At 34.8% G+C, this 19,440-nt stretch overlaps 1 pseudogene; it reads left to right on the forward strand.

The window, feature by feature from the left end:
* Positions 1-15,529: 15,529 nt before the first annotated feature.
* LOC120781742 lies at positions 15,530-16,972 on the forward strand (annotated as a pseudogene).
* The last annotated feature ends 2,468 nt before the right edge of the window (positions 16,973-19,440 follow it).

The following is a 19,440-nucleotide window of genomic DNA, read 5'->3' on the forward strand; positions in this document are numbered from 1 at the left end:
GTTAGTGTGGTGTGTTGTCGTGTGGTTGTTCAGTGTCGGGTGTTTAGAAGGGAGAGCTAACTCATCTAGCCACTTAGAAATGAGAGAATTGAGAAATAAGTGGGGAATAATAATGAGAGTTATTGTTTTTCATCGTCAGAAGTGATCGTTTCATGATGTGCGATATGGTCCGCATAAGTATGTGGAGAGAGATCGATGTTGTCTGTAGGGAGAGAGAGAGTTTGGATGTTTAGAGATTCTGTTGTGGATATTTTAGGAATGACTGGTATGCTTATTTTGGTTGGGTTTGTTTTTGTTTGGAGAAACGTTAGGTTAGGAAGGTGTTTTGTAGTTTCTTTTGATGATGAGTTTGGATGGTTAACAATTACGAAATTGTTTTTGTTTTCTTTAATAGTTTGCTTTTGTTGTGGAAGAGGGTAAGCTGTTGGGGAATTTGGTAGAGTGTTTGTGGAGAGTGGTAGGGGAGGAGATGATGAGCGGTGGAAAATCACGTTAGTTTTTTGCTTGTTTGTATTTTCTTTTGTAACAGAAGCGAAGGAAGTGTTTGCGGGGGTCGGGAGTAATTGCTGTTTGTATAGCCGCATTGCTTCTCGCATTGAACATTTGTTTTCTGTTTTTATTTTTAGGATATTTTTGGATTGTAGGTACTTAGGGCAGCGTAAACACCACCAACAATGTCAGCCTAGAAATCCAACGAGGATAACTCTTGCCAACAGGTGCTACTTCGGACTGAGTAGGCAATTGAGAAGCAAAGTCCTCTCTCGACAAACAAAAACCAAACTCTATAAGTCACTCATAATTCCCGTCCTGCTGTATGGTGCAGAGTCTTGGACGATGTCAACAACGGATGAGTCGACGTTGCGAGTTTTCGAGAGAAAAGTTCTGCGAAAGATTTATGGTCCTTTGCGTGTTAGCCACGGCGAATACCGCATTCGATGGAACGATGAGCTGTACGAGATATACGACGACATCGACATAGTTCAGCGAATTAAAAGACAGCGGCTGCGCTGGCTAGGTCTTGTCGTCCGAATGGATGAAAACACTCCAGCTCTGAAAGTATTCGACGCAGTACCCGCCGGGGGAAGCACAGGAAGAGGAAGACCTCCACTCCGTTGGAAGGACCAAGTGGAGAAGGACCTGGCTTCGCTTGGAATATCCAATTGGCGCCACGTAGCGAGAAGAAGAAACGACTGGCGCGCTGTTGTTAACTCGGCTATAATCGCTTAAGCGGTTTCTACGCCAATTAAGAAGAAGAGGTACTTAGGGCAAGAGCGTGAAGAGGAAGGGTGATCGCCTGAGCAATTTGCACAAAAGATGCGGTTGCATGGCAAGGGGAGATGAGGAGGGAAATTGCACATATCGCAGGCAGGATTGTTGTTGCAACGTTTCGTTGTGTGGCCTAGAAGCTGGGAACTTTTACACCTCATGGGGTTAGGGAAATATGCTCTAATCCGCATTGTGCGCCATGAGACTTCGATTTTTTCTGGAAGTTTGTAGAGGTCAAATGAAAGAAGTATCACACCACTAGGTCTTTGTTTGCCTTCTATATTTTTAGTGAATTTATAGACAGAAGTAACTCCCTGATCTTTTAAATTGTCATCAATTTCTTCTTCTGCAATGTCATTTAGAAATGGAGCGTAAATTGTACCTTTAGAGCAATTCAAATTGTCGTGTAACTTAACTTTAATATCGCAAATACCATTTAATTTCTTTGTTGTAAGGAATTTTTCAGCAATCTTTCGATTTTTAACAAGTAGGAGAAGATTACCATCACGTAATTCGGTGATAAATAAAATTTCCTTACTAATTGATTCTAAGTTTTGTGCACAGCGAAACAAGAGTATTTGGAAAGTGTTTTGTTCGAATCTGTTGCAGATATTAGAACAAACTTTGGGCAATCATTTTTAATCTGAGGCAGCTCTGGAAAATTTTCAAGTGGTTTGTATGTAAGTTTTTTCCTTTTGGGGTTGGGGCTAGAGGCATGCAAAGCAAACCTATTTTCCCCGAGGTTAGGCGGCCCTGGGCGCGAGTAAACCGTACGATCAAAGTAAAACGAAAACACGTGCACTTATATGCGAAAGGAATATACGAATAAAGCGTAAAGCACAAAAGAAAAACCGCGATTAGAAAACACGTCCGCTCAATGAGAGAGATAGTCGAAGACTGTGTGTGCCAAATTTATTATCAGAATACGAGGAGGCCGACATTTTAAACGCGGTTGAGAGCGCTTTATTTTTAAAAGCATTGCTTGGAAAATACCTTTCCAAGCAGGGATACCGTAACATTGGGTTGGCGGCACCGAAGCTAATATACCCTTCACAGGTGCATTTCTTTTAGTAATTATGTGTTCAGTTTGTATGGAAGCTATATGCTATAGTAATCCGATCTGAACAATTTTTTAGGAGATTACATTGTTGCCTTAGATAATAGTCTATGCCAAATTTGGTGAAGATACATTGTCAAATGTGAAAGTTTTCCATACAAGAACTTGATTCCGATCGTTCAGTTTGTATGGTAGCTATATGCTATAGTTAACCGATCTGACCAATTTCTACGGAGATTACATTGTTGCCTTAGAAAATAATCTATACCAAATTTGGTGAAGATACATTGTCAAATGTGAAAGTTTTCCATACAAGAACTTGATTCCGATCGTTCAGTTTGTATGGTAGCTATATGCTATAGTTAACCGATCTGACCCATTTTTTCGGAGATTACATTGTTGCTTTAGAAAATAATCAATGCCAAATTTGGTGAAGATACATTGTCAAATGTGAAAGTTTTCCATACAAGAACTTGATTCCGATCGTTCAGTTTGTATAATAGCTATATGCTATAGTTAACCGATCTGACCAATTTCTTCGGAGATTACATTGTTGCCTTAGAAAATAATCTGTACCAAATTTATTGAAGATACATTGTCAAATGTGAAAGTTTTCCATACAAGAACTTGATTGCGATCGTTCAGTTTGTATGGTAGCTATATGCTATAGTTAACCGATCTAAATAACTTCTTCGGAGATTACTTTGTTGCCTTAGAAAATATTCTATACCAAATTTTTTAGATTGCCAAATGTGAAAGTTTTCCATACAAGAACTTGATTCCGATCGTTCAGTTTATATGGCAGCTATATGTTATAGTCTTCCGATATCGGCCGTTCCGACAAATGAGTAGCTTCTTGAAGAGAAAATGACGTTTGCAAAATTTCAAAAGGATATCTTAAAAACTGAGGGACTAGTTCGTATATATACAGACGGACGGACGGACGGACGGACAGACAGACAGACGGACATGGTTAAATCGACTCAGCTCAACATATTGATCATTTATAGTTTGAAATAGCAGAAAATTTAAGAGAAGAATCAGGCACGTAGCCAGGGGTGGGGGGGGGGTGGATCTAGAGGGCTGAAGCCCCCCGCCCCCCCCCGAAATAAGGATATTTTTTTAATAAATCGCAAATAAAAAAGATTTATCACTGACTGAATCTTTTGAAACTCTTATACACAACTCAGCTCAAACCTATAACAGTCGTATGCAACTACGGTGACTGACTGTCGCCGTTTCGTCCGCGTTAAGATCTACATATGCGAAATACAAAAAAATATGACACGCGCCAAATAAAACATTTACATTCAATTTATGTAGTGAGTATTTTAGATCAGTGATGCTCAATTGCGAAAGACGCAATAAAATACCAAACACTAGTGTTTGAGCGATAATTCTGCTACTGCGAAAAATATTACACAAACACGAAAGCGACTGAACACGTACGCTAGGTCTAGACCAGGCCTGTCCAACATACGGCCCCCGGGCCACCATCCGGCCCGCCATCTCTTATAGTCTTTGGGCATCCCAGTTGTATTGGCCTGAAACACGTGATGGATAAAGTAGTGCAGACAGTTAATTTTATACGCGCAAGAGGGCTTAACCACAGACAGTTCCAGGCTTTTCTGGCTGATGTCGGTTCAGATCACGAAGACATTGTATACTTCAGTCGCGTTCGCTGGCTCAGCAGAGCAGCCACACTAAAATGATTATATTCCCTGCTGGACGACTTAAAGATTTTTCTTGGCAATAAAGACCAAGAAATTACTTTCCTTACTGATGAGGAGTGGTTGGCTGATCTGGCTTTCCTGGTTGATATAACTAAATATCTTTCTGATCTTAACTTAAAACTACAAGGGAAAGACTAACTATGCACACAGTTATACGAACACGTTCTAGCTTTCACAAAAAACCTTTTATTGTTGGAAAAGCAGCTGGAACAAAAGCAGTTGATTCATTGGGAGACCTTATCTACAAAAAAGCAAGATATTATTTCAAAATCCATTTGATGTTGAAATTGAAGGCGCTGCGCAGAGTTTACAGCTGGAGTTAATAGAATTGCAAAGCAGCTCTCATCTAAAAACAGCATATAATAATTGTCTTCCAAACTTAATTGAATTTTACAAAAAGTATATTACAACCAGTCAATACCCAAACCTTACTAAGCTGGCTATTCAACATATTTCTTTATTTGGTAGTACATATGTTTGCGAGCAGCTGTTTTCTCGCATGAAATTTAACAAATCAAAAACCAGATCATCTTTATTAGATAGCCATCTTAAAGGCATTTTGCGCATAGCCACTTCTAAAACTCCAGCTCACATAGATGTGCTGTGCAAACAGAAAAAATTTCAGACATCTCATTAATTAGATTTTAAGAATAAGAATATCTTTATATGCTAAGGCCATAGTTACATTAATAATGATATATTAAGATTTATGTGATGTTGCTTATTATAAAAAAATAAATATACCAAAACTGAAGGTCATTTTATTTTTTTTTGGCCCGCTACGGTTATGAAAATGCTAAACCTGGCCCTTCACAAAATTATGTTGGACGGGCCTGGTCTAGACAAAGAATCGGCGTTTGTTGCTGTTGTTCTCCAACAAACATACAAATTTGGCAGCGAAAACGTGTAGTAGTATTTGTGCAGCGCAAACGTAAAATGTACTAGTATTGAGGCTTGCACACGACTGTTTTAGATCATTGGCATACATACATATGTATGTATGTATTTATGTATGTAAATAACAAATAACAATAACAACAATAAGAAATAATAATAAATGTATATGCATAAATTCTTAAGAAAAGTGTTGACAAATTTAACTAGTTTTTGTAGTAAATAAAATTACGCTGTTTAAGTTCATACATGTGTTTGTTGTGATTATGGTTTATGTTTTTCTTCTATGTTGTTTTTTGTCTATTTGTTTAAATATTTATAGATGTTGTTTTGGAAAATCCAAGCAGTACAAATGTGTGTAGTTCAAGTTCTTTAGTTGATGTCACTGAGAAAGGTAAAAAGAATGCAAACAAAATTATAAATTAAAGATTTTCAAATTTTTTTGTTAATACATATCTAGATCAGCATGACAGTTTAAATCAAACTCCTGAAATAGACATGGTTGATGCATTCCAATCTGAAGATAGTCTTGATATTTGGCAAGCGGATCAGTTTGACATTGCTAAGGCAAATAGCAAGTCTTTAGACGACACAACAAAAAAAAATATTCTCACATCGACATTGCTTCCAAAAGAACCACTTGAATTTCCAGCTACAGAAACAAAATCGCAAAAAAGATGTTTTCTAAAGAAGTGGACTACAGATGGAGATTTCGCTTGGCTTGCCTACTCTAAAAGTGGAGACAGCGTTTTTTGTAAGCCTTGTTGCTTATTTTTTCACGAAGGTGTGGGAAAAGGTGGGCATCAAAAACCTGGATATTTTGTGACTGTCTATCGAAAATGGAAGAATGCAAAAGAGAATTTTAAAAAACACAAGCAAAACATATACCATTTAGAATGTGTTCAAAAGGGCACTTTATTCTTAAATGTGATATCTAGCAAACAAGAGATAAGGTCTCGATTGGATATGCAGCGCGCAAAGGAAGTAGAAGAAAATAGAAATGCTCTCAAACCTATTATTGAAACAATCCTTTTTTGCGCAGAGCAAGAACTTCCTTTAAGAGGCAACCATGATAGCGGCGCGAGTTAAAGAAAAATAAGTCCACAAACTGCGAGTCAGAATAATATGTCTTTATTCATTAACCTCCGAAACTTCAATTAAAATTATTTCTAACTGCTTAGCCTATTTATAGTAGTGAGTAAACAAATATTTTATATCCGCTATCCTTCCAATTTTTTGTTTGCTTAATCGGACCATTTAACGGTCGCTCTTTGGTTTTCATTACTGCTATGACAACAACAACATTAGCTACAGACATTTGTCAGGTGATTTGGCGGTTGTCCTGATCGCCGATGAATGTTATTTTATCACAGCGTTTGTTGCTGCACATGTTGCTGACAAACAAATGTCTTCATTGTTTGTTGTTGCATTATTTTGTATTACATTTTAACATCTCATTTGTTTACAAGTTATTGTTTTTCGTCTAGCTGTGCATGTACATATATGTATGTTTATATTTAAGTAATTATGTGTAAGTATATGATAAGTATGTTTGTAAAATATATATTTATATATATATATGTATATATGTACTTGTATGTACATATAACTCCCCCAGGGCTGCTTAAAGAACTACCCCATATTCTTTTTATTTATTTATATATATTTTTTAAGCTAAGTTTACTAACTATTTTGATTACATATTAATTCATGTATTTTTATTTTCGTTTAAGCTTAAAATAAAGAACAATTTGAAAATTATATCCGTATGTAAATAGCTTAACTTATCTAATATTTAAATGATATTGGTGTAAGTGAATGGAAAGTAAAAGATATGTAAGTTTTTCATATTAAAAATGTATTTTTTTTTTTTCAATTATGTACATATATGTATGTGTACGAAAATTTTTGTTTATTTAATCTTAATCCATGTCTCCTGCTAGTGCTATTATGCTTGAATTGTCATCAACAATAGAGTCATTAGTATCTCGACTTTCATTTTTTGAATGTTTGGAAGGCCTTTTTATATTAGATAAATGGACGTTGCTTAGTGGGTTTATTCTAAAGTAAGGTTGGTCTTTGTGCCGCACTCTTATAATTTTTAATTGGTCCTATTTCTCTACCTTCCTTATAGTCTTCTCTGGCTTTATTTATTTTATTTATTACTCTTTGTTTTACTTTATTTATATTATCATGCAAGATTTTTGGATCAATATTATTTTGAGCCATTCTTGGGGAATATTTTATAGTGGAATGGAATCGGTCATTGTAATTACCCATGGCTAGCTGCATCCGCATTTCGGTTGAGAGACTTGGGTCATCAATTCCCGTTAGCTTTTCTAACAGGGTTGAGTGCAGCCTCTCAATGTCCGCGTTACCGGTATGGCTGTTAGGCTTCGTTAAATGGACCTCAATACCTTCCTTTTTAAAATACTCAATAAGTTGTTCAGCCCTAAACTCATTGTCCATTATAACTTTACTGGGTTTACCAAATTTCGCGAATTGTTCTACTATAATCGCTTTCTTTGAGCGCCAATTTCGATCAGTAATGGTGTAAGCTGAAGCAAATTTTGTAAGCTTATCAATAAACGTAACAAACGATAACTTTTTAAAATGGAATATATCTATATGGATAATTTGATTTTTTTTGTTGGCGTTTCAGTAAAATGAAATAGAGGTCTAATCGGTTTTCTTGATTATTTAATTTGTTGACATTTTTCGCAATTATTAATAATAAGTTGTATTTGTTCTTTTAATTTTGGAAAATAAATTTCGTTTTTTAACGTATGATATGTCTCATTGATACCACTGTGCATAGACTCATTGTTATGGTATAAGGCTATTTGTTTGTGAAGTATTTCTTCATTTTCTATTTCAGTTACTCTTTGGGTACATTTAACAAAATTGATTTTATTATCATGTGAAAACATAGAAATTAATATTTGTTGTATTTTATGATAATCTTTATCTGATACTTCAGAAAAAATTCCTATTCTACCCATTGTAATATTATTGTTCAAAATATTTCTAATGATTGTTTCATTTTCAAGTGGATTTATTTGAATTATTTTTCTTTTATGCACTACTTTTACTTCAAATGAAGGACTAAATGTTAATATTATTTGAATTTTGTATTTATTTACTATTTCCTCTTTTTTAATAATATGCTCCAAAAGCTCTTCTGCTGCTGAATGAATAGTTTCTGACATTTCGAAATTCGATTCATTAGAATTATTTTCGTTTATTTTTGGAGAATTTTCTAGAGAATTTTTTCCATATATATTTGGTCTGAGGTAAGTAACAGCATAAATAATTGCAAGGAATTCCTTATCCGTTGTACTATAATTTTGTTCATGATTATTAAGGGTCCTGGATATGTAACATACCGGATGTCCTTGTTGGGATAAAACTGCCCCAATCGCATAATCACTAGCATCAGTTGTTATAACAAATTCCTTGTCATATTCGGGATATTTTAAAATAGGATGAGAAGATATTAATGCTTTAAGATTCTCAAAACTTGCTATATATTGTGGATCATTTATATTAATTTTATAATCCTTTTTCAAATACTTTATCATTGGATACGCAATGTTTGAATAATCCTTAATAAATTTACGGTAATAACCCGTTATACCTAGAAATCCTTTTAATTGCTTTTCAGTTTTTGGAATCTGTAAGTTTTGTATTATGTCGATTTTGTTTGGATTTGGTTTTATTCCATTTGCCGTTAAAATATGACCTAAAAAAGGAGTTTCTTTTTGAAGAAAACTACACTTTTCGGGTTGGATTTTTAAATTATGCTCTTGTAATTTGGAAAAAATTTCCTGTAAGGATATTTCATGCTCTTCTAGAGAGGTGGAAAATATAAGGATGTCATCCAGGTATACCACACAGATTTTATTAATATATTCTCTCAGAACTTCATTAATTAATCTCTGAAACGTCGCAGGGGCGTTTTTGAGACCAAATGGCATTCTAACATACTCATACAATCCAGATGGTGCTACAAATGCTGTTTTCTCAATATCCTTTTCTGCCATTAATATCTGGTGGTAACCCTTTGCTAAATCCAAGGTGCTGAAGTATTGCGCTTTACCTAATTTATCTAAAATACTGTCGATATTAGACAAAGGATACTTATCATCAATAAATAGTAAGTTGATTTAGCCTCCTATAATCCACTACAATTCTATACTTTTGAATACCAGACTTATCTTTCTTTTTTGGTACAACTATAATAGGAGAGCTGTACTTGCTTCTGCTCTTCCTTATGATCCCTTGTTTTCCCATATCATTAATTTCTTTTCTAACTTCCTCTTCGTGTTTTGGTGGTAATCTATAAACTCTTGAGTTAATTTGTTGATTACTAATAGTCCTTATTTCATGAACAATTGAATTTGTATTAGTTAAACTATCACCTTCTCTATATATTAATTTACTAAATTTTTTCAAAAGTTTATTAATTACTTGTTTTTCTTGGTTATTCAAGTGACTTAAATCTATAGTTTGGTCTTCACTAATTTCCATAACGTCTCCATAATTTTGCATTATTTTTGATAAAAAAGGAAGACGTATATTATTAACTAATTTAATTTCGAAATTTTCTACATCTATACTTTTTACATTCTTTACTATCCAATCCATACCTAGTATTAAATCAAATGGTTTATTAAATTGCAACATTATCCATTTCATTCTAGCATTTTGTGGAGCACTAAACTCATTTGGACATGGTGTAATTACCTTTTTACTAGGATTACTGACCAAGCCATTAATTGTATTTAATATAGTTTTTTCTTTTTCATTAATTGTAGGTAAATCAAATTTATTAAAACTGCTTTCCTTAAGTATGCTTAAAGTTGATCCTGTGTCTACTAGTGCTATCCATTGTTTATTAAATAAAGTAATTTTTATATATATTTTTGTAAAATCCGAGGCTAATTTAAAAAAAAAATTTCTTCTGCATCGTTTCTTTCTTCTTCAGTATGACTTACTGTATCTACTTCCATTGGAATAACTGATTGCCTGGTTTGCTGTGTATTATTATAGCTATTATTATTACGTCTATTGGAACTGCCAGGATTTGCCCTTTGACTATTTAAATGATTAGAAAATGAAGCTTGATTGGTAAAATTTCCGCTATTACCCCTAAGAAGGTTATTATTAGTAACTACATTTTGGTTAGAAGGTCTACTGCTACTATTTTGATCCCTAAAACTACTGGTACCATTTTGTTGATAGCTTGGTTCGCTGTTAAATTGATTTTGAAGTTTATTGCTTGAATAGTTTTTTGAATTATTCTTTAATAAAAAAAAAAAGTATTTAAATTTCCTTCATCCATTCCTATGAATTCATGAATGGTAGCCTCAGCACTAGCTAAACTAATTATATTTCTAATGGCATATGCAAATGTTCCAGAAGCTAACTGTTTAATCCTTTGGATTAACATTCCGGAAAAAATTTCCCTCATCGTTACACCATTATCATCAAATGCACAAAATTCAGTTATATCATTTATAATGGCTTTCACTTTTTTGCTTAAATCTAAAATAGAACTTACTCTAAGTAACGTTATATCCCTAGTTAACTGCATCTGGTCCTTTGATGCTTTGAAGTGCTGCTTCAACTTCTTCTTGCAAGTATCCCAGTCTGCTGGTCTGTCCAGTTGCAAATAATTTTTGGCATCTCCTTGTATTTTCAAGTCGAACACAATTTGAAAAGTTAATTCTTTCTGTGACTCATAATCCACCATAACCCGATCAACTGAGTTAATAAATGCAGGTAGCATTTTCGATTCACCATTGAAAGGGGGTAAATATTTTAAATCCCTTTCAATTTTATTTCTTAAGGATGTTGATTGCTGCGCCGCTGATTGGGCCAAAAGCCTTGTGATCGCACTAAGGCATTGAGCCATGATAGCATTATCTGGCAAATTTTCATCAGCCATTGTTAAATTATTTAGTTTTGTACTACGTTGTAAAAAATTCAAATAGTTTTTGTAGATTTTAAAGTTTTTTTTTTTCAAAACCCAAGAAGTCACTACTTTCAGAGTTCACAATACTTTCGAGAGCAATATAGTTGCTCAAAAACTTTTTGCCTTCACTTTGTTTAAGGTTCACCGTGGTAAAAAGTATTTCGGTTGATTCACTAGTTTTATAAACTTTATAATATGAATTTAACTTGTTTAAAGTTTTTGAACTCGCACAGTTTCTTATATTTTTCTTTTTTTTATTAGTAAACGTTCACTGTCTGTGTTGTTTCTGCAGCAAAAAATGCCTTTGTTTTCAACACTTTTTATTTGTTTAATTGTTTAAATTTTTTTTTATAAAATTAACTTTTTATTGCCTGCGTTGTTTCTGCGGTATAAATTTTAAACACCTTCGTTTTCAACACTTTTAGGCTATAGCAGTAACCGACTGCGCCAGTTAAAGAAAAATAAGTCCACAAACTGCGAGTCAGAATAATATGTCTTTATTCATTAACCTCCGAAACTTCAATTAAAATTATTTCTAACTGCTTAGCCTATTTATAGTAGTGAGTAAACAAATATTTTATATCCGCTATCCTTACAACTTGTTGTTTGCTTAATCGGACCATTTAACGGTCGCTCTTTGGTTTTCATTACTGCTATGACAACAACAACATTAGCTACAGACATTTGTCAGGTGATTTGGCGGTTGTCCTGATCGCCGATGAATGTTATTTTATCACAGCATTGTTGCTGCACATGTTGCTGACAAACAAATGTCTTCATTGTTTGTTGTTGCATTATTTTGTATTACATTTTAACATCTCATTTGTTTACAAGTTATTGTTTTTCGTCTAGCTGTGCATGTACATATATGTATGTTTATATTTAAGTAATTATGTGTAAGTATATGATAAGTATGTTTGTAAAATATATATTTATATATATATATATGTATATATGTACTTGTATGTACATATAACTCGCGCTGTCATTAACTCGGCCTGAACAGAAGGATGGAAAATTTAGAGCCCTATTACGCTTCAGACTGGATGCTGGCGATGAAAATTTGAGAGCTCAAACCGCGAATAGTGCTAAGAATGCCAAATATTTAAGCCCAGATATTCAAAATGAGATTCTCGAGACTGGCGCTAATATTGTGACAAACAAAATCATTAATAAAGTGAATAGCGCAAAGTGTTTTAGCATTCTTGGTGATGAAACAATGGATGTTGCAGGTAAAGAGCAACTTTCGTTATGTCTACGGTATGTAGACTTCTCATCCAAATATCCAGCACTTCGTGAAGATTTTGTGGGCTTTATTCCAATTACCGATCAGTCTTCTGAAAACTTATCAAAAGTCATACTTAAGCGTTGTACAGATCTCCATCTTGATATGGCGAAGTTGGTTGGACAGGGATATGACGGAGCAGCAAACATGTCAGGGCATTTAAGTGGAGTGCAAACCAGGATAAGACAACTGTATCCAAAAGCACGATATGTTCATTGCGCTAGTCACCGATTGAACCTTGCGCTTTCTAATACTATGTCATTACCTTCAATACGGAACTGCCTTGGTATTGTCAATGAAATAGCAAATTTTTTTAGAAACCATTCAAATGCAAACACAACTTTCCAGGACGTTATACAAAAGCATGCACCAGAAAGCAAAAAAACAAGGTTTATAGAAAGGCATAAAAGCATTATAAGCTTTGTGGAGCTTTTCAAATTCATTGTACTAAGTTTGGAAATAATTTCGAGTAACACATGGTCCATTTCGTCTAAAGCATCAGCCTTCTCAGCAGCGGTAGAGAAAAGCGATTTTTTGCTTAGTCTATTCGTCTGTGAGCAATTGTTCAGCTTAACGCTGCCACTGTCTGTGCAACTCCAAGAAAAATCTATGGATTTTGTATCAGCAATGAACCGAGCCAAAGAATTAATAAGAACTCTGCACCAGATAAGAGAAACGGCGGATGGTTTTTTCAACGATATTTTCCAAACAGCATCACAAATGTCTAAAGATCTTTTTGACACAGATCTTGTAATGCCTAGAGTGACTTCGCGTCAAACTACTCGTGCTAATCCACATTGCACAACCCCTGAAAGCCACTTCAGAGTTACAATATTTATTCCATGCGTTGATGCTCTGATTCAAAACATGACAGAACGTTTATTAGTGAATGAGGATATACTCTCGTCATTTCAAATTCTACTCCCAGGTTTTGATGCAATTGATAATGCCGAAGAATTAAAAAATTTAACTATTTACTACGAGGAGCAAATATCAATGACAGCATTAAAATCAGAGTATCGATTGTGGTGTGCGAGCTTATCAACAATAGATCCAACCATAGAAGTGTTGAAATTACTGCAACATTGCGATGCAACGTATTTTAAAAATATTCACTTTTAGCAACTCTTTCAGTGACGACCGCTTCCGTTGAAAGAACTTTTTCAACCTTAAAAAGAATAAAAACTTTACCACGCAGTGTGATGGGCAATGAGCGGCTGAGTGCACTTGCTGTTATTGCAGTGCACTGGGATATTAAAATAGATCCAGATGAAGTAATTAATGATATGGCAAACAAGAAGAAAAGTTAAAAATATATTTTATTTAAGTTACAACTACCAAATAATTTAAGTAATATGTATATGAATTTATATTGTTTTTTTTAATAAACAGAAAATTTAAAGTTTATATACATATGTTATTTCTTCAGCCCCCCCCGAAATGAAAAGCTGGCTACGGGCCTGAGAAGAATGTGAAAAATTAGTCACATGTGACGACAGCGAAGAGTGTAATGGAGTGTTTACTGATATAGAAATTATTGAAAATATATTGGATAGGAATGATGTTGAGGAACAAGAGAAAGAAAACAACAAATACATACATAAGTATGAAAGATACCTATGTAAACTGTTCCTGTTACATGTACATATATTTTCGTTGAAGGGTAAAAAAATTATTAAAAAATTTGAAAAACTTGAATTGCTCAACTAAGCGAGTATCTGCTAATTGATTCACCGCTTAATTGAACGAAAATTTGTGCAAATTTTGATGTGCACTGAAGCGAAAAGTACTATATATCAAAAAAAAATTATTAAACCCGTTTAATCGCTTCACAGCTATAAAAGCATTAAAGTTAATGCTTGGAAAGATGTGCATCACCACTAAGCCATCAACAACCAAGATGGGAAAAAAGCTTCTTATCCATCATCAGTCCAAGATATAACGCCCTCTATTCACCTTTGTCTTGGCCATACACATTCTAATTTATTAAATTGAAACACAATTACACTCTGCCCATATTGCAACTCGTCTTCCTTAACCATAACCCATCTACACGATGAACTCAGTAAGAACTAGTTTTTCGGAATAAAAACTCTTGATTTATTAAAAATAGAATCTATTGTAAATATCAATAAAAATTCCGAATTCCTACCTCGTACAAAGTCCAAAAAGAAGTATTTAAGTTATCTTTCCTTTTCTAAATTTTAATTCCATAAAAACATATTGCTTGTAAATAATTCTAATATGGAACGTTTAATTTTTATTATTTAAGCCGCGAGTTGAAAGGCTCTGAAGCTAGTGCTTCTTTTACTTTGTGTATTATTAATTTTACTTCGGACTGAGTAGGCAATTGAAAAGTAAAGTCCTCTCTCGACGAACAAAAGCTAAACTCTATGAGTCGCTCATAATTCCCGTCCTGCTGTATGGTGCAGAGGCTTGGGCGATGACAACAACCGATGAGTCGACGTTACTAGTTTTCGAGAGAAAAATTCTGCGAAAGATTTATGGTCCTTTGCGCATTGGCCACGGCGAATATCGCATTCGATGGAACGATGAGCTGTACGAGATATACGACGACATTGACATAGGTCAGCGAATTAAAAGACAGCGGCTACGCTGGCTGGGTCATGTTGTCCGGATGGATGAAAACACTCCAGCTCTGAAAGTATTCGACGCAGTACCCGCCGGGAGAAGCAGAGGAAGAGGAAGACCTCCACTCCGTTGGAAGGACCAAGTGAAGAAGGACCTGACTTCGCTTGGAATATCCAATTGGCGCCACGTAGCGAAAAGAAGAAACGACTGGCGCGCTGTTGTTAACTCGGCTATAATCGCGTAAGCGGTGTCTACGCCAATTAAGAAGAGAAGAAGATCTGCCAGGTAAAATGAGTAGTATTTGCTTTGTACAATTTTTTCGCAAAGGCTGACTTCCTCCATATGGTCTAAATCAGGGATGGGCACATTTTTAGCCCGCAAAGTTAGCAAAGTGCGCACGAGGGTAAGATGAGGAGAATATCAGTATACGGAGGGAGGGGCATAAAATGTTGCGAAAAAAATCAATTACATTCCTCCGTAACTTAATGTTCATCGCAGAATGGTTGCGGCAATACCACAGTATATACAGTAGAAAACCTTTTCGTGGTAGCTTTCTGCGGGGTGAATAGCGGCCATTTTGGGTAGCAACGAAGTGCTGTATAAATTGAGGAAGTAAATACTTAGCAAATTTATTTTATTAAATAACAAATACTATAAATATTGTTGCTTAATATAAATAGAAATTATTTATTAATATTATATATTTACTAATAGGTGATTTAAATGCCATAGTGTGCAATATTTCGCCCATAAAAATATCATTTACTGATATTCAGGTATTCTTTTTGTGGTGAGTTCTTAATAATAAAATGCAGCCCTGTTTTTAGATTTCTCGGTGGTGTGTTTTCTTCTGAATGTATTTGTTTACATTTGACCGACAGAAAACATAAAAGGTGCAGCTTTCCATATTCGAACATTCAAATTAAATCAAAACAAAGTTTAGTTTGTATAAAGTTACTAAATATTTTATTTAAAGTTTAATAATTAGAGTGAACATAGGTTTTATACAATAGAAAATGTCCGTTGAACCAGATATCGCCACAGAAGCGGTACTTAAACGAAGTGAAAATATACCGGAAAACACACCCATCATGCGGGGCTATGATTGGAATCAAGGAATTGGTTACTCAAAATTATTTGAGTCGTATGTTAATACGGGGTTTCAAGCTACTAATCATGGGTTGGCAATATGAGAAATCAATCTAATGGTAATGTAACCATTTTTTTATGGAAAGGTTTATGTATTTTAAAATATTCTTAGCTTGATTGTAGGCAGCAGCCGTTGAAACCTGAAGAAGCCGATTTGCATGATGAATTCATTAGACGAAAACATAGCTGTACAATATTCCTTGGATTCACATTTAATCTAGTGTCGTCGGGATTGCGGGAGACATTACGATTCCTCATTGAACACCAAATGGTGGATTGTGTAGTAACGACAGCCACCCGCTGTTGAAGAAGACTTTATTAAATGCCTAGCACCCACGTACATGGGATCATTCGAATTATCTGGCCGAGATTTACGGGATCGTGGTATAAATCGTATAAGTAATTTGCTGAACGATAACTATTGCAAGTTCGAGGATTGGCTCATGCCGCTACTTGATGAAATGGTTGAAGAGCAAAAAACGAAAGGCTTGATTTGGTCTCCTTCTCGTATTATACAACGACTTGGGGAAAGGATAAACGACACCAGCTCAATATACTACTGGGCTGCGAAACATAAAATACTTGTGTTTTGCCCTGCGCTTACAGATGGTAGCCTAGGTGACATGATGTATTTCCACTCTTTCCGTCACCCCGGATTAGTGGTAGATATTTTGTCCGATTTGCGACGTCTAAACACTATGGCTGTGAAAGCTACCAAATCGGGAATGATTATAATTGGTGGCGGTATTATAAAGCATCACATATGCAATGCGAATTTGATGAGAAATGGAGCCGATTATTCCGTTTTTATTAACACAGCTTCGGCATTCGATGGCAGTGACAGTGGTGCTCGACCAGATGAGGCTATTTCTTGGGGTAAAATAAAGAAAGAAGCTTCACCAGTTAAGGTGTATGCAGAAGCTAGTTTAGTAGTGCAATTGATTGTTGGTGAGACTTTTGTTAAAAGACATTTCAATGCAAAAAAAGAAACCGAACCATGATTATATATATTTGTAAAAAAATGCAAACTTGTGGACTTTAATTTGTAATAATAAACGAACTTTTTAATAAAGCTTAGTCAATAACGACTTACGATCTTCGTCGCCAGAAGATCTATATTTATATTCGATCAAGGACTGTTAACTCATTTCAGATTATTTAATGTACTGGCATATGTATTTCGCATATACTCTTTACTTCAACGAAAATAAACAAATTTTATTAACATTATAAATATTTTTAATAATTTATTTTTGAATCTTTAAGTTTTGCATTTTCCACACCACCCCTGAGGTTTGCAATAAGGCGCGTTACCGATTTTTTTTAGGTGTTCGGTTCCACGGTAGGCCTATTTTCACCTTTACAACTTAAAATAATCGTCATTAATAATTTAAATAAAAATTTAAATAAAACTATTGCACAAAATAATTTAATAAGATTTTTAAGTTCCCACAATAGATGCATCCAAAATCCTATAACTCTATTATATATATTAAAATACAGAAACTAACTTTTAGAAGAGGGAGGTAGTTACTTATGTGAAATGCACAAAAATTCGATGTGCCGAAAATGAGGGCTGGCTGCCTACCTATTAAAAATTCTTAAAGAAAAATATGTTCTAATTCTTATGAAAAGGTATTTTAAAACGTCGGGTTGTGAATTTTCGCAGCAATAAAAAGGCTCTGCATCTCTTATCATACTATGTAATTTTTTTGAAAATCCTCCAAGATGACAACAAGAATCAAAATTGTCTTTCAGTATTGCATCAAGTTTTTTCAAAAAATCTTTGAAGGGTTCAGGAGCTTTTACCAGATTTGACGAATCGTACACTTTTTATTTGTAAAAATGAATGCGTCTTCAGGGATCTGATCTTTTTCAAAAAGTGGCAAAGGTTGGGAACAATTATGCAATTAAAAATATTCATAATATGTACATATAACCACAAAAATATGCAAATGAATTTCGCTGTAGGAAATCGCTTTCAATTACATCGATTTCGATACAATTCCTAACATTATAGGGGCTATCTAAGAACGCTCTTGGCAAACATTTCAAGGTTTGTCGTATCTATCTTGAATCAAAGGGTCATTACATACCCTTTCAAGGGTATTGAAAGAAAATAGCTCTAAATCCCTACCCTGCAGAGGTTCACAATTGCCACGTGTCACAAATTTGACATGTCTAAGGCCCCAAGATTGGCGGAAAAGGTCAGAAAACATAGAATCAATCCTCCCCCTTTCCTAATATGTCCGAAGTAGTGTTCTAGTTCGTCTTGGTAAAGTCTTCTTGTCTTGATATATTCAAATCCCTCCTGGGACAATATGCGCCAAAATCGTCTAAACCGCGAATGTTAAGAAGCCAACCTCTAATAAACGAAAATGTATTTGTGATATCTCGACCAAACATATCACAAACAGTGATAGAGTTAAGTTCTTCTACGGCTTCTACTAAAAAATTCATTTCATGTAAGCTGCCCGAAAAGGGTTCACCATATTTTTTTAATGCTCCGAGGCATTTACTATTAAAAATATTGAAGAGTTGGTCGAAAAACTATACAAACTCCGCGGTATTTAAAAAGGTTTGAGACTGAGATGTATTTAAGTGACCCGTTGTATACATGGCTAACATTGCGCTAGCAACTGTATTGCTAAAGACTTGGCGGCTAAACGTGCATTCATTTTTTGAAAAGTACTGGGCTTTAAGTGTGCGGAAGTCAATTTTGGCGCACATCGAATATCACGTTGTGAATCCTGTTCATGGAAATGAACTATATCTTTCCAATCTACAGAACCCCCACGATATTGTATATGGTTTTTGAAGTTTTCAATCTCGTACTCGTTAACTTCGAAATAGGGCCTATCATCTGTAATCCCCACTACTTTAGCAAAATTAACAAAATTGGATTCTTGATCACAGACTAATTGACAGGTATGAGGACCTACTCCCTCAAGTTTCTCAATCACTTCAAAAATATACTTCCGAACCACATTTCCTTTACAAGAATTATGGACGAAACAGTATGCAACTGGTTGAGACCAGGAGTTGACTCCAATGCCTTGAGCCATTACTGTAAAAACACTGTTGGCTATCCTGGACGTGCGATTTTCATCCCCATAGTCATCCAATTCTACTATAAAATCCCTACACCTATCATATTTCAAATGAGTTTTCAATGGCATTTCATCACAACACAATGAAATGTATTTCTCCTCATTACTTAAGCCTCGGCTACGCAACTCCAGAGACTTAATGCTGCAAAATGAGCATCCAGGATTTCTTGGCCAATCTTTTATAAATTTTGAAAGAGTGGTTGTAGAAGGCCAATGAAAAAGGGGTCGCAAATATCTATAGGCCAAAGGAGATGTGAATTTTACTTCAAGGGCTATAGTCTTCATATTTTTACTATATCTGCGACCTGAAGGGCTGCGAGAAGTATTTTTTACACTATTTCTGACACATATTGCGAGATGAGGTGGTAATTTGTCAC

This window comes from Bactrocera tryoni, unplaced genomic scaffold (genome assembly GCF_016617805.1).
Source record: "Bactrocera tryoni isolate S06 unplaced genomic scaffold, CSIRO_BtryS06_freeze2 scaffold_7, whole genome shotgun sequence".
Taxonomy (NCBI): Eukaryota; Metazoa; Arthropoda; class Insecta; order Diptera; family Tephritidae; genus Bactrocera; species Bactrocera tryoni.